Genomic DNA, 14,937 nt, shown 5'->3' on the forward strand with positions numbered 1-14,937 from the left:
AGCATTTTAAAGCTATAAGGAAGAGAAAAGTGTCCTGGGAACTCAAATGTGGGGCCCTCACCCTATTAGGGAAGCAGAAGGAGCGAGAATCCCGTCCAAAGATTCCCAAAGGGCGCTGGACTGCGTGCTGCGGGTAGAGGGGTGGGTAGAAGTCTTCGGATAAAAAATGGGGAAAACAGTCGCTGGCCAGTGACACTCCGGGAGCATGGCCCTGGAAGAATCCAAGGCTGAGGGATCTGAGGTAGCCCTACAGGGAGATACTCTGCCAAAATCCAGCCACGAGAAGGAGGGAGGAGGCGGGGAACCAGTAAATAAGATTTGGTTTAGGCCGGAAGAACGGGCTGCGCCAACAACGAGAAAATAAAGTGGTGAGCAGGGGAGGGTGCAGCGCGGGCTAGAAGGGCGAGGAACTTGAGAATCACGGGCGCGGGAGACTGGCAGGGACGCAAGCCCTGAACTGGCAGAGGGGTGGACGGGCGCATGCGCGCGCGCAGCTGAAACTCCGGCTGATGAAACTGACAAAGGCGAGAGCGCGCGCGGTCCCACTGCGGCGGTGTTTGCACCGCCGGTAGGTGCTGCCCTGCCAGGGGGCGGGATCGTGGAGCGCCTCGCAGAACTGCACGCAAGCAAAAACAAAGCCATCTCTCCGAAGCAGAAATGGAACAGACGTGGCCGGGGAAAGCCAAATATTTGTGAGATGATGTGAACAAAGGGGAAAAGTCAATCCAGGGAAGTTTGAGTTTCTGGTTGGAGCCTTCAACGGCTCTGAACGGTGGGTACTTTAAGAGAACGTCCTTTGCCCCCGTTCTCCCTCTCTCCCCGAAGAAAAATAAATCCTTGGCAAAATGAGACTTGACGGCAAGAAAAGAGGGTCTCCAGACTGTCCTAGCTGGCGCAGGCGGGGGCGGGGCCGAGGTTTCGCTTGGTGACACTGCAGCCTCGGCTCAACACTGTCACCCAGAAAGACCCGCCAATGCCTTTATGCAGGAACGTGGCTCTTAGCAGAGTCTGAACAGGCGCAGGGCCAAGGAAATCTTTGTTTTTGTTTTTTTCTCTAGCCCTTCCTGCCAATACACCAGGGATATAACTCCTTGGTGTTTCTGCCTTACAATTGCTCCTTATACCCCACCCTGATCCTCAGCACTGCAGCTCCCACCGCCACCACCTGCTGTGAGTCACCCCCCCCCCCCCCGCTTTTTAAAGCCAAACAGCAAGGTCATATTGCAGTTATCCATAAATGCAAAGCCAAGAAGCCAGCAATACCTGTTTGAGAAGATGGCATTTTAATTAGCACACTCCAGCTGCCATAAACCCGGGCTCCTGCCCCACCTCTCCACCCACCCCCCTCCGGCCCCCCCACCCCCAGCCCCCGCCGTGCCCTCTCTCAACCTCCCTGCTCACCCCCATCTATGTAAAAAAGCCATAAAGGCTCTCTCCAATCGCCTTCTCGGAGGGAGTTTTTGCAACCCCCACAACACAGGTTGATTGGAAAGGTCTCTCTCCTGGATAACAACAATTCAATGTGCCTTGACATTTTAATAGCCTGCCGTCCTGGTGAACACAATCGAGCAAGGCAGTGAAGCAAAAATCATTAGGTAAGCAAGATAATCTAAGCGGAATCTGCCGCCTGCAGGCTCACATCTGGGGGCAGGTTGCACAGCTGGGCCGTCCACAAAGCTGGGCTCCTCCTGTCCTGCAGCGCCTTTGTATAAGAGTACCAATATATACACTTGTTTAGCTAGAGACACACACTTGTGCACAGGTTTTTGGTAGATAAATACAGTCAAGCAAGTGTACAGACCACTGACGCCCCAACATGAAATAGCGTGAGAGTGCACAAATTTACCACGAATCAAAATATCCACTGTCCCACCAAAGCACCACCAAGATAAACGTACTGCTCTAAGCGCAGGTTTGCTATATCAAAGAGAACAAGGCAAATATTTGTTAGGATTCCTAATGCCAACCATGTAAAGACTTTCCATGCGCGCGCGCGCGCGCACACACACACACACACACACACACACACGCATTCATTTATGTAAATATTTTGAATATAATGCCATGGCTAGATATATAATTTAAGCATAATATATAACATAAAATATTTATACTTATGTTTGCAGGGAACTGCTATTAAAGCTTCACATCTAATAACTCATTTAATCCTCAAAACGTAGGTACTGTTATTATCCCCACTTTACAGATGAGATAACTGAGGCACAAAAGTTTGAAGCAGCTGCCCAAAGTCATCTTCTAATAAGTGGTGGAGCCAGGATTTGAATCCAAGCAGTCTGGCTCTAGAGTCCAGTCTGTTACCCATTAAGTTATGCTGTTTCATAAAAAGTAAATCACACAAATAGATATAAAATGTGTTGCAAGTCTTCACAAGGTCAGTGCATTCCATTATGAATGTATATGTTTATGTACATGCATAACACACACATGTTCGTGTGAACAGTCAAAAGGTGCAAGGAAGTATGTCTGACTTCTTTTTAACATAAACACCTGCCTGCACTTGTATATTCATGTATTGAGCATCTTGTGAGTCCCTAGGCCATGGGCTAGGGTACTGAGGATACAATAATTAATTAGACACAATGGCCACCCTCAAGAACTCATCACCTATGGAGGAGTCAAACAAGCGAATAGATGCTTAACCTTGAGGGTGAGAGGTTAGAGGCTGACACAGAGCTGCAGAGACTAGGAGGGCGCCTTCCGCCATCCATCCCCACCCTCCTGACATATCTTGCACCAGAATCTTCCAGGGAAGCCACACACTTATTCCCATGAGGTTGTCATCACTCAGAATACGTTGAGGGTTCCATCTGGGAATTGCCCTCTAAACCATTTTATAAGCTGCCCAAGAAAATGATTGTTGTTATTTAATAATTACATATAATAGGCACACTCACAGCCCTTTCTTAGGAAGGAGGCAGGAGTGACATCACAAAACCCAGGGACCAACAGATGACAGAAAATTCTCCTGTTGGAGTCCAACTCTCCCCAGCTGGTCCACGCCCCTCCCTCTCCTTCTGCACACAAGTCCCCCAGCATAGATCCCGTTCCCTGGATGCTGACTTGGCAAGCTATTCACTTTATGAATATGACCCTCAGAGGGGAGAGCCCCTCTCAGCAGCCCCCGAACTATGTTATCACCATTATTAAGGAGCTTAAAGAGGAGCTGGGAGGACGAGACACCGCTGGAATTGCAGCCTGATTGTGATTGATGTGTTCCTATTAGCGCCTCAGTGTTATCTCTCTGGATAGCAAGAACAGCCAGTGGCTTGTAACACAACAGATTACCTGAGTTCTCAGCCTTAGAAGGATGTTTAAATAAAATATAGTCCCTCTTAGCAAGAGGCTCATTTTCTCCACGAGGCTCCCAGACTATTTCATGTCAGCTCTGATTCGCTGCGACTCTCCTCAGTAAACATGTCTTATCATTAATAATTCTTTACAAGCACAATCTCCAAGAGTCCTCTCTCTCTCTCTTTCTCTAGGTGGCTGGACTCAGACACATCACGCTCCAGTTTGGGTTCCAAGGTGCTTCTCTCTGGATTTTCACCTGCCTTGACAAAAATGATTGATTACGCTGGGCCAACTGGGTGTCCGGCAATACCCAACAAATGACTTTGGCCCCTAACAGCAGGCCTTGGCCAGATAGAAATCAATATTTCACCATTAAAATCTATCAAAGAAGAGTTAAGGCACCATCTGTCCCTGCCGCCTCTCTATGGTGTGTGAACATTAAATCCGACACTTGTACTACATGGGTAATCAATATATAGTGGTTCACAGATCATTTGTGGTCCCCTTTTAGCAGTGATGGATGTCTGGAATCGTTGTGATTCATTTTGTCAGACCATTAAACAAGATTCTGTCCAGTTCCTTCCTGATTTCATTTAGAGGATCATTCTTCACAGTTCATAAGAGGGAAACGGTTTTACCAATCTGCTTCTATTTCAATAAGTCACTTTATAGAGATTTTGTGTCCTCCAGACTGTAAAAATTCTGGAGAGAGAGTACAAACAGACCTCTAAAACTATTCACTGCATGACATATGCATAAAGTGTGAAGAGAGGAATGTAAATATGTTTACCTCTTTATCTGCAAATGTTGGTTTTAACCCCCTCCTAGCTGGAGAGCTGGCCATGGTACTCCAGGCATTGGCCTGCTATAGCAGGAGGCAGCTAAAGTTTGGTAACTGGGGACTAATTTACAGGGATGACGAAAATCCCCTGACCCCTTATGAGCATGGTGGAAAGCAATGGGAATGGCTCTTCCAGGGGCCACATTTTAGAGACTTTCATTTCTATAGTCAGGATGTCCTTGCCCCTCATGCGAATAGTTGGCAAATGCCTCTGCACTCCCAGACAGCATGCTGACCCAAGAGAAGCAAGACTGACCTTGCCCTTGAGGGCAGGAGTGTGGATGACCAGGAAGGTCTTGCATGACAATATGGCTACCATCTGTGAAGCACCAAAAACCTGTGTCAGGCCCCATACTTGCACGATTCTTGCCCTCAACAATCCTGAGAGATAGGTACTATTATCTCCACTTTCCAATAAGGAAACTGAGATTCCAAAAAGTTAAATAACCTGCCTAAGATTATTCTAGTCAGGGAATGTAAGAGTCAGGACCCAAACTTGGGCCTGTCTGATGCCAGCCTCCACATGAACTGTAGTCAGATCTCAGCTGGTGGCCATTAATCTGCAGAGGATTTTGTTTCAACCCAAGTGAATTTCCTTTAATGCTCCTGGATGTCTTACTTGCATCAACCAAATATGGTGTTACTAGGAAATAACATTTTTTTCTATCCTTATTTTAAGTAAATCTACAGTAAGTTCACTAAATTATGCACTCCAAAATGAAACACTGGATTTTAAACTATTTTCTGCTTTTGGATTATTGGACAACTACATCACTGTTGCTGATATTAGTGTAGATAAGTAGATGTTGATTTAACTGTTAACATAAGTATATATACATATACATACAGACTTACACACATAATTTATATATAATTATTGTATGGCACATAAATACATATAACTTAAAAGACCTTAGAGATAATTTAGCTTTTCCTTTTTTTCCTGTGCTTTCAAAATAAAGCAATGGAGGCTCTGCAGGAATAAAAAGCTGGTCCAGGGACAAGAATCTTGTTTTCTGATTCCCAAGTCAAAATGCTTTACCAAAAAAGTATAAATAATAGAACATGACATAGTTACGAATTTTTGGTGACATATTTGTTGAGGGCATGAGTGGAGAGAGTTGTATTCATTTTGCAGTTTACAGAAGAGGAAAACGGCCAATGCATTCTTACTTCCACTTCAATTCACTAACCACTACGCCATCCTGCCTGGAGACGGGCGTTCCTTTAGGTAACAGTAGAAAATAAGGTAGGTCGCATGACTTCAAGCCCAAAAACCATATGACCAGAGCCAAGTTGGACAGCAGCATGCAGGAGAATACCAGCCTAGGGCACTTAGGAGGCACATGGCATGGCAGGGAGAGCTTGCACTAGGCTTTAGAAAGATTAGGCAAAAAAAATCCATCTGTGCTCCTGTGTCACCTCAGACAAGTCACTTAGCCTCTCTGACTGTCTCTTTCGTTATCTGTAACACTGAAGCTAATTGCACCTACTTCAAAGGATAATTTCCAGGATTAAATAAGACAATATGAATTTCAGCACAGGTCCAAGCACAATCCAGGTTAGTGCCCTTTCTTTTTCCCTTCCTTCCTCCCTGACCTTATTTCATAAATGCGTATTATACCATATTTCAGTCTCCAGTAACAACCTGTAATGGGATCTGCCACATAAGAATTTATCTAAGTCTTTCTTGATTCTAAAAATATTAAACCTAAGAATTAAATGGAGAATTGCAAGGTCTTTGGTTGAGCTGTTGACCCGGTGCAGAAATCACTTTCACCACCTGCCTGATGGGTCACTTTCAATGACCAGGAGCTAAAGATGTCTAAAGAAGTCTGCCTCATTGCTGGACAGTTTCTTAATGATAAATTTCCTGCTAAACCTGCCTCCATGTAAATTCTATCCATTAGTCCCAGTAATAACTTCAATCCATAACCACCTCATGTTCCACATAATTTAATAGAATGAAAAGAAATGTTCCCTTTAATTTGTGTTCAAACTACCTTCTTGAAGCATTTTGATGATTTCACTGGAATCTAAGAAGTTTGTGACTGTGCCCAAGTTGGCATTATGCATGTCTTTCCATGTTAGCTTTGAGCACACCCCAGCTCGTATTGAGTGTGGCGAAAGAGTTTTGTTTCTGTTTTTGTTTTTTCTCTTTCTTTCATGGACCTCGCCCTGGTCCTTACCACTCTTTGGGCTCTCACTGTCTCTGCAGTCCTATTTTTGAATGTGAAACCTGTAACTGCTCAGAGCACTTCCAATTAAATTTTATATTCAGTTTTCATTCATCTATTTCTTTCTTTTCATTCTTTGATCTTCCTAACCATTTTTCTCCCTCCACCTGTTTTTCCATCACAAATATCCCAATCAAGGCAGAAATGCCAATCTATACCTTGTGTTTGAATAATGCCCCTTAATAATAGGATGAAATGAAGTCCAGCTCTAAAAGCAAGGTCTGCCTCAGCATCTGTTGAGACAGCTGTTGTCCACCTTCAGCAATGATCTTCAAACATCAGCATACAGCCCTTATAAGCAGGCTAATATCCACTCCAGGATCTCAGGGCATATCATGGTCTCTCAACTATTCCCACTATTCATGCACTCCAAAATTACGAGTGCCTTCTCTGCCTAGTTCTGCAATTACTCTGTGGCACTGAGGTTAATCTTGTGGGCCCTACTCAGGTCCGACTCTTCCAAATTCCACTTATTGCTGAGGTATCATGTTCAAAATGTTAATATCTCAAAATGCCCATTTTTGCTGCTAGGTTTCTTGTCTATTTGTAGACTTCTGAATCCAGTGTCTTTGGTCATACTTGGACATATACAAGTTTCTTCTTGTAAATGTGGCCTAATTAGGGAGAAAAATTTCTGCACTAGTTATTTTTAAAAGTCAGTTCTATACACATCCACTCAGGTAAAATTGCACAAGCTCACCCTTGATCAGGGGCTGCTTGAGCCATACTCAATTAGAGGTCAGCCAAGACACAAGCACACCTGCCTGGCACATGCCTGTGCCCATCTGATGTGTACTAGCAGCTGAGCATGCAGCAATCACAAACACACACACACACACATACAGCCTGAAGTCTGAAAAAACACTAACCTAATCCCTCTCCCTCTGTCTGGTCAGGCATAGGCAGAACTACTTTTGATAGAATAGGTTATACATTCCTGAAGATTTCCCAGTATTCCAGATATTCTTACTCTTTGTCCCAAGGTCAAACAATATACACCTCTCAAAAGTTTCTTTCAGAGCCACCTTTGGCCCATCTTGCTGTAATTAAAGCCCATCCTGGGGGCTTACAATTTTTGCTTCTTTATTTATTTATTTATTTATTTATTTATTTATTTATTTAAGACAGAGTTTCACTCTTATTTCCCAGGCTGGAGTGCAATGACGCAATCTCAGCTCACCACAACCTTTGCCTTCCAGGTTCAAGCAATCCTCCTGTCTCAGCCTCAAGAGTAGCTGGGATTACAAGCACATGCTACCATGCCCGGCTAATTTTTGTATTTTTAGTAGAGACAGGGTTTCGTCACATTGGTCAGGCTCCTGACCAACTGTCTCAAACTCATATTGTCTCAAACTCCTGACCTCAGGTGATCCACCCACCTCAGCCTCCCAAAGTGCCAGGATTACAGGCGTGAGCCACCACACCCAGCCTAATTTTTGCTTCTTTATAAACTCTTCTTCTTAATAATAATACTTAGTTATATACTTACCATTTGTGAGGCATCGTATTAGTTACCTTGTGACATTGTTTTGTTTAGTTCTCATAGCAGTCCTCTGCAAGATAGATTTTATTTTCTCCATTTTGAAATGAGAAACTAGACCATAAGAGGTTTAGTAATTCACATGATATCATACAGCTAATAAATGACAGAAGGAGGTGCACTCTGCCAGACTCCATAGCCAGAGTTACTAATACCTGGCTATACTTTTATCAGAAAAAAAAAAAGAGTTAAATATATTCACCTTACAACTGTAATGAGATCTACATACAGAGTTCCGGAAGCAGAATCCAGGCCTCATTAAAAACCTTCACAGCTATTAATTACCTCTACCTGATTTAGCCCCCAAATAATGTCCTGTTATCTAAAGATCAACAATACTTTTTCTAATTTCACTTTAAACTCCTGAAGAAAGGGGCCAGTTAGACTATAAGTAAGTTGTTGTGCAAAAGGGACACAAGACTTAAATCTCCTCTTTCAACTCAGAGCCACAGGAGAACAGAGTATCAAGAAAGGGATCAGAGCATTTCATCTCTTCTGGTCCACATGCTCTTTGGCCAGCAAGGATTTGGGAACCATGCTGAAATCAACCAGCCAGTGGTGAGGAAGGAAGGTAGGTGGCTAAACCAGCCCTGGAAGCCTGCATCTGCACAGCAGGGCCTCCTTCATGCGTGACCTTCTCAAACCATCAGAAGCAGTGGCCAAGAGGACGAGCTTGACTTATGGTGCCCTCACACTCCAGGGAAAGGGGTGCAGGGTGCCAGGAGGAATGTTAGAACTAGGCGACTCAGCTAGTGGTTATCAGTTGGGGTGGGGCATAGGATCTCCCAGGCGGGCACTCAGACATGTTGACAGGTGACAATGCGCTAGCAGCCCTCACTCTCAGCGCCTCCTCGGCCTCGGCGTCCACACTAGCAGCGCTTGAGGAGCCCTTCAGCCCACTGCGGCACCGTGGGAGCCCCTCTCTGGGCTGGCTGAGGCCGGAGCCGCCTCCCTCTGCTTGCAGGGAGGTGTGGAGGGAGAGGCCCGGGCGGGAACCTCGGCTGCGCTCGCGGGCCAGTGTGAGTTCTCACGAGCGCGGGCTTGGCTGGCCCCGCACACGGAGCGGACGGTAGGCACCACCGGCTCAGGGCAGTGGGGGGCTTAGCACCCAGGCCAGTAGCTGCAGAGGTTGCGCCGGGTCCCCCAGCAGTGCCAGCCTGCCAGCGCCACACTCAAAATCTTGCCAGGTTTAGCTACCTCCCTGCAGGGCAGGGCTCGGGACCTGCAGCCTGCTATGTCTGAGCTCCGCCCCCTGTGGTGGGCTCCGCCGCAGCCTGAGCCTTCCCACGGGGTGCCGCCCCCTGCTCCATGGCGCCTGGTCCCATCAACAGGCCAAGGGCTGAGGAGGGCAGGCGTGGCTCGGGACTGGCGAGCAGCTCTGCCTGCACCGCTGGTGCAGGATCCACTGGGTGAAGCCAGCTGGGCTCCTGAGCTGGACGGGGACTTGGAAAACTTTTATATCTAGCCAGAGGATTGTATGTGCACCAAACAGCACTCTGTATTTAGCTAATCTGGTGGGGACTTGGAGAACTTTTATGTCTAGCTAGAGAATAGTAAATACACCTATCAGCACTCTGTGTCTAGCTCAGGGTTTGTAAATACACCAATCAGTACTCTGTGTCTAGCTCAAGGTTTCTAAATACACCAAATACACCAATGGGTACTCTGTATCTAGCTAACTCTGTGTCTAGCTAACCTAGTGGGGACTTGGAGAACTTTTCTGTCTAGCAGTCTGTGTCTAGCTTAAGGATTGTAAATGCACCAATCAGCACTCTGTCAAAACAGACAATCAGCTCTCTGTAAAATAGACCAATCAGCTCTCTGTAAAATGGACCAATCAGCAGGATGTGGGTGGGGTCAGATAAGGGCAGGCTGCCGGAGATAGCGGCAACCCACTCGGGTCCCCTTCTGGGCTGTGGAGGCTTTGTTGTTTCGCTTTTTGCAATAAATCTTGCTGCTGCTCACTCTTTGGGTCCAGGCTGCCTTTATGAGCTGTAATACTCACCGCGAAGGTCTGCATGTTCACTCCTGACAGCGAGAGTACAAACCCACCAGAAGGAAGAAGCTTCAGACACATCTGAACATCTGAAAGAACAAACTCCGGACACACCATCTTTAAGAACTGTAACACTCACCGGGAGGGTCCACGGCTTCATTCTTGAGTCAGTCTTGAGTCAGTGAGACCAAGAACCCACCAATTCCGGACACAATGTGACAGTGAGTTGTTGCAATGACTGAGGGTGCTGTGGGTAATTAGTGGTCAGGGAACATTCTAAATATATTCTAATGTGTGGGACAGTCCCATGCAATGATGAATTGCCCATTCAAAATGCTACTGGCACCCCAATGACTGAGTCTCCTTTCTAAATTTATAGATGAGGGAGAATTTCAGTGAATCTCCTGAAAGAGATCTAGAGAAAATTTGTTCTACCCACTGTTGTCAGTGCAAATTCAGCTCTTCCAGGAAAACATTTTATGAAGGTTGTTACTTCCTCTTAAACTCATCAAGAGAGCTGCAGCTTCTACAAATAGAAAGGGAAATAGTGTTCATTGAAGTCATCAAATCCTGCATTAAATATAGTAGAGATGATCTCATTTTCTCTTAGAAAATGAAAAATCTGTGAATCAGATGGCATTGGAAGAAAGGAAACTGAGGCTCAGAGAGGTTGAGCAAGCTGACTAAGGTCACACAGCTCATCTGTGACAGAGGCAAGATGCCAACTCAGCTGTCCCAGGCAGAAAAACACACAGTCCTTTCATGGAGCCCTGTGAGGTCAGCCAACACCCACTGGGTGCCCTAAACCACACCTCAGCTCTTGAAGGCTCTGCCAACCTGAAGCAAAATCAAGAGAGGCAAAGTTCATCTGAGAGCCGTCTCTCCTCATATGGTTCCCTCAGTTTCATACCTTCACCACTTGACTTGGCCTGTAGAACCTGGTTCTCGATTGCTGCTGTCAGAAGTTTTGCTTTTGATGCAAAAAACAAACAAACAAAAAAAAAACCAAACAAACAAAAAAAAAAACCTTGAACATATAAGAAAGGAAGTTCCTGTGGTGGAAGGGGAATGGGGAAGGGCATTACTGCTAAGGAGAACACCTTTCCACAATTATCACCGTTTTACAACTTTCCCTTCCATAAGCTAGTCTTTGGGACCTGTTGAGGAAATTTCCAGGCATGTGCTTTGTGCTTCTGACCAACTCTGAAGGCTTCTACTTTCTTTCTAAGTGACTTTGAACCATCAGGACAGCAGGGAAGGGAATTATAGTGAGGAGAGATCTGGGGTAGGGAGGGAAAATGGTGCTTCAGTGTGGGCTCTGAGATCTGCAGAAAAACAGGAAAATGAAAGAGAACAACAGTGCCGATAAGATAATGGCTCATCTTGGCAATTTAAAAAATTCTGATGTATTTACCAGAAAGTGATTGGACTGAAATTTCCATTCTATGATTTCCCAACTTGTGGCCTTGAACAAGTGCCTTAACACTGCTGAATCTCAATATTTTCATTTGAACAGAGTGGTGATTTCCACCCCACAGTGGTGGTGTTCAGAATGAACATGGAAATAAAGCAGCGAGCACATAGTCAGGTCTCAATAAGTAGAAGCAGCTATGACTGATGCGCTGGAAAATGGACTGCACAACATGGCTTTACATAGGAGAGTGCAAAAGAGCTCATCACCTCCAAAGCTCTGACTCTGCTTTAGGGGAAGAAGACTGTCAATCTATTCTCTTCCCTTAAAGAGTAGGTGGGGGCCAGGAGAAGGAGCAAGGAGGGGAGTTTTCAGGGTAACAAGACTAATCAGGATTTCACCATCAAAGCAAATATATCCAATTAACAGCTATTAAAGAAGCATTTTCTGGCACTGTGCACAATGAAGGCCATTCTACCTAGTGGAAATTAATCTTAATTATTGGTACCTGCATACATACGTGCAAAGGGAAGCAACTCACATTAATCTACATTAAACTTAATAGCAGTCCGTGTATTATCTATTCTGAGTCAAAATTGACTGCTGGCCCCTGTGTAGATATCTGCAGTGCTAACTCAAGTAATTACAGTGCAGTGGGTCTCAAAGACACAATTTGCTCCCTATATAATAAATCAGCTGCTAGAAGCTTTTTATAATTAAAAACCAAAAGAAAAAAAATAGAACTGTATAGGCAAATGTCATTTTCTTCTAAGGGAAATTAGGGAAAAGAAAAGCATGTCTCCTTGTTGCCTAGTCTGAAAGGGGAAGGAAATACATGTCTCTGATGGATTCCTAAACAAAGAGAGAAATAAATACAGTGGTAGATTTTCAGAACTATGGAAAAGAATGGTTTTAGAATCTTAAATTTAAGGTTTCTAAGAGGCCTGATATTCCTTTCCAAGGAGACCATATAAGGCTATCTCGGAGAAATGCTTTATATGAACTGGAATTTTCATTAGTACGGGACAAGATGGAAGGCCAAGTTGATTATATTAAATTCCACCTAGCAGGACCCATCAAATGACCATGAGATCAAGGAAAACTATGTTTGCTTCCTTCCTCCTGCCCACCACCCTTCCTATGAGGGCATCATGCATGGATCAGTGCATCAGTTTTTAGAGGTTGCCCTCCCTTCCGTAGATCTCTTTCACTTTTGTCACCTCTGCCTCCAGAAACCATGAGCCCTCCCTCTACCTCAACCACTCCAGCAAGTTAGGGCTTCTTAGCTTATTAGAATCCTACATCTACTGGTGCTATATGACCAATGAGGCTATCTAGTTCCACTTTAACCCCAGCCAATATTTCCTAAGGTATGATATGCCTGCCCCCACTGGAATTAAGCAATTCTCAGATAACACCCTGACTTCATTTGCTAAGAGCTTGTCTGCAGGCACACCATGGTCATGTTCCACATCAGAAAGGCAGCCTACCCAACCTGCTGTAGTTGGGACACAAGATCGCCCAAGCCAGATCTTCCCTGACTAGCCACCTGCCCCTACATCTCCTAGACTGCAGTTCATCTCAGTGTAGAGCCCTTCCTAATCCCCTACCTCCATTCTACCTTTTCTCAACTCTCACCTCTGGGAGTCCCCTGACTGAGCCTGCCTTCCCTCAACCCACCCAGCACCCCTCCTGGCTCCCAGCTGTGGCAGCCATGTTCAGTCATTCAGTTGTATGTACAACTGCACGTAGAAGGTGCCTCCCAGGATTGTGCAACTCGGTGGCCCAGATAACCCTTTGGCACTCGTCACCACCAGCTTGACTCCATCTTGGTTCTACACCCTGGGCCTCCTCCAGCCTGCTTGTTCCCTTTGCTCAGGTATGACCCTGCTCTCAGTCTCCAGGACTCCTCCAGCCAAAGCCCTTCCCAAGCTCTCATTCCCTCACTGGAAGAATCTAAGTCAATCTCTGATCCCCCTGGGATTCTTTCCTCCTGATCGCTGGTCCAACCTTTCCCCAGCAGGCCAAACCTCTCTTTCAGATCACAAACCCCAGATATCTCCCCTCATCCCAGCCTTGGTGTTTTCCCCATCCCTGCTTTTTAAGCTGTGCATAGCTCTTGCTGCCTCCTCCCACCTCTTAACCCTGACTGCTTTATTCTCTATTATCTGATAGTATCATTTAATGTAATTTTTAAGTTAAAAATCATGTACATGTTCCCTGTAGAAATTTTGGAGAATACAGGAAAATAAAGAAAGGCAGGTATTTACTACTCAAGCCTTCTTTTCATGGACATATGGCATACACGCAAATTTACAATATAGGTGTGGAATTGATACTGATTTTTTAAATGATTTTCATTCTATTTTTTCAATAAATAACATGTATGTACCCTAGTCTGTCAGCATCCTGCCCCAGTGGCAACCAGTGTTATCAGCTTGTTTTGTACTTTCTAGCAATAGCTCATTCACTAACAAGTATATATGAATATAAATGCAACTTTTCACACAAATGATGGGATCCATCACACTTTTTTATGCCTTACTATTTTCACTTAAATATTAGAGGTTATATCATAGACGTAGATCTGCACCAGCTTCCCTTTTAAATATATCTATTTAATTAAAACAGTGCATAAATAACAACACCATTGGAGTTATGGCACAGCAACAATCGTGAGAAAGGTATTTGGCTATTGAAGTTCATATACACATTTCAGGAAAAAAAAAATCGTCAACTTAGAAAACACTGTTCTCCCTTGTATATGATTCTGCCTGCTCTCCTGACCACCCAACCTTATTAATAAGTGGCCTTCCAGACCTGCTTGAATACCTCTTGTAATGGGGAACTCACTTCCTCAGGAGGAGGAATAAATAGATATATTTAAAAGGGAAGCTTTTAGATGATGAGACCCTCATCCTGAACCCTGTGGAAATTCTTTAGCTTTTAAAATCTATTTCATCTATTTGGACACTGAATAGCTACTACTTGATATTGTTTCTTAACCATGTCATAGGACATGGTTTTTAATTCAGTTTTGACTTAATTTTGCCCTTTAACTTAATTTTGAGTTTCTGAAAGGCAGAGACCAAAGCTTGGGTTTCTCATGCACTCCTTTCCAGTGCCTGCCATAGTGCCACCCACGCTGCCCCCACAGAGCATCTCATTATCTTTGAGGCCTCAGTGAGCTCAGCACTTCTTCCAGACAGCCTTTCCTAACACCTCACCCCCAGAATTTCTCCAGTTATTGCAATTGTCTCTTTGTGATCTGTATTCTTCATTGCTTATGCAAAACCTACCACTAGTTTTCCAAAACATGTATTTGTTTGGTGAATAAATAAACAAATAAATGGGGAACACACTATGACCTTTTCTTAAAAGACAGTGATGACAGAGTAGTGTCAGATTTCTCAAGGGGACCTTGTAGAATCTAAATACAAGGAAAGTTCCTCCCAGGATCCCCGGGACACTGACAGGGCTACCACTTGCTGTGTTTTACAGCCCTAAGGCTCCATTTATGAAGCACCCAATCATGATAGAACATTCAGAAACACAACGTTGGAAGGTAGGCATCAAGGCCATGCAAACCACTTGAAATCA

General features: G+C 44.7%; 1 long non-coding RNA gene across 1 annotated transcript; it reads left to right on the forward strand.

Moving 5' to 3' along the window:
• The first annotated feature begins 560 nt into the window (after positions 1-560).
• Positions 561-3,887, forward strand: LOC101008682. Its single transcript, XR_001894481.3, has 2 exons — positions 561-772; positions 3,504-3,887. It is a non-coding gene; the product is annotated as an uncharacterized LOC101008682 (long non-coding RNA).
• The last annotated feature ends 11,050 nt before the right edge of the window (positions 3,888-14,937 follow it).

The sequence above is a fragment of the Papio anubis genome, chromosome 10, assembly GCF_008728515.1.
Source record: "Papio anubis isolate 15944 chromosome 10, Panubis1.0, whole genome shotgun sequence".
NCBI classification, from domain to species: domain Eukaryota; kingdom Metazoa; phylum Chordata; class Mammalia; order Primates; family Cercopithecidae; genus Papio; species Papio anubis.